Below are 1,894 nucleotides of genomic sequence, written 5' to 3' on the forward strand. Positions count from 1 at the left end.
CTAGTGGTGAGGATCTTTGTCTTCTTGATGTTGAGCTTCACTCCATATTGAAGGTTGCAATCCTTTTTTTTTTAAGGTTGCAATCTTTGACCATCTGCAGCAAATACGTCAGATCCTCCTCAGGATCTTAGCAAGCAATATTATGTCATCTGCATGATGTATGTTGTTGATGAGTCTTCCCCCAATCCTGATGCCACATTTCTCCTCATAGAGCCCAGCCTCCTGGATGATTTGTTTCACTTATAGCATGAAAAGGTCTGGAGATAGGCTGTCCTTGGCATACACTTTTCCTGATTTTGAACCATACAGTGATTCTTTGCTCTGTTTTGATGATTGTCTTCTGGTCCAAGTATAGATTTTGCAATCAAGTGTTGTGGGATTCCCATTATTCTCAAGGTCAACCACAATTGGTTGTGATCTGCACAGTCAAATGCCTTTGCATAGTCAATGAAACACAGATAGACATTCCTCTTGGACTCTACTTTCAGCCAGCATCCATTTAACATTGGCTGTAATGTCCCTAGTGTGTGTCATGGCCTCTTCTAAACCCAACCTGTATATCTACCCATTCACTGCTGATGTGCTGTTCCAGTAATTTTTGGATAATTTTCAACAGAATCCTGCCTACATGTGATGTTAATGATATTGTTTGATAATTTCCAAACTCTGTTGGGTCACTTTTATTTTTTTTTTTTTTGTGATGAGAAAAAATATGTGTCTCTTCCAGTCAGTTGGCCAGGTGCTTGTCCTCCAGATTTCTTGGCACAACCTGGTTAGTGTATCCAGGGCAGCATCTGTTTGTTGAAATATGTCACTTGGTATCCCATCAATTCCTGGGACCTTGTTTTTTGCCACATCCTTCAGAGCAGCTTGAACTTTCTCCTTTATTGCCATTGCCTCTGATCATATATTATTTAATGAAATTCTTCTATGTCAGTCAATTCTTTTCGGTATAGTGACTCTGTGTACTCTTTCCATCTTCTTTTGATGTTTCCTGGGTCATTAAATGTTACACCCACAGCATCCTTAAGTTTTTCAACTCGAGACTTGAATTTGTTCTTCAGTTTCTTCAGCTTAAGAATTGCTGAGCGAGTTTGTCCCTTTTGATTTTCCAACTCTAGCTCTTTGCACATTATAATACTTTGCTTTGTCTTCCCATGCTGCCCTTTGAAATCTTTAGTTCAGGTCCTTAACATCTTGATTTCTTCCCTTAGCTTTGGATTTTCAGCACTCTAGTGCAATATTTAGTCTCCTTGGACAATTATTTTGGTTTTTTCTTCTTCCTGTCTTTGTACTGACATTTTGCATTCTTCATGGGTGATAGTCTTGATATCCTCCCACAGCTTATCAGCTAAGGGATAGCTATTCCAATGCGGTGTTCATGATCTATCCACTCTTTCCCCATTCTCTCCTGAACCACCCATGTCAGTCCTATTTTATAACAGTGGTGTTACGCAGTATTTGTCCTTTTGTGACTGAGATATTTCACTAAACATAGTGTCCTCCAGGCTCTCCCATGTTGTATGATGTTTTAAAAGGTCATTGTTTTTCCCCATCAACAAATGAATGGATAGAGAAGCTCTGGTATATTCACACAGTGGAATACTATGCAGCATTGAAAAATAAGCAACTCATGAAATATTATGCAAAATGGATGACCTTGGAGGACATAATGCTGAGTGAAATATCTCAGTCACCAAAGGACAAATATTGCATAGGGCCACTGTTGTAAAATGGGACTGACATCAGGGTTAAGGGAAGACAGAAAAGGAGGGGAGGAATGATGTATATTCCATTGAAACAAATGAGGGAAAGAACTGTTTAAAAGGGATATGTATATATATTAATGGATATTCTTGTCACTACAGAAGTCCAGAGTGAAGTCTGCATAGTG

This window comes from Elephantulus edwardii, unplaced genomic scaffold, assembly GCF_000299155.1.
Source record: "Elephantulus edwardii isolate Elephantulus edwardi_28Jun2011 unplaced genomic scaffold, EleEdw1.0 scaffold00086, whole genome shotgun sequence".
Taxonomy (NCBI): Eukaryota; Metazoa; Chordata; class Mammalia; order Macroscelidea; family Macroscelididae; genus Elephantulus; species Elephantulus edwardii.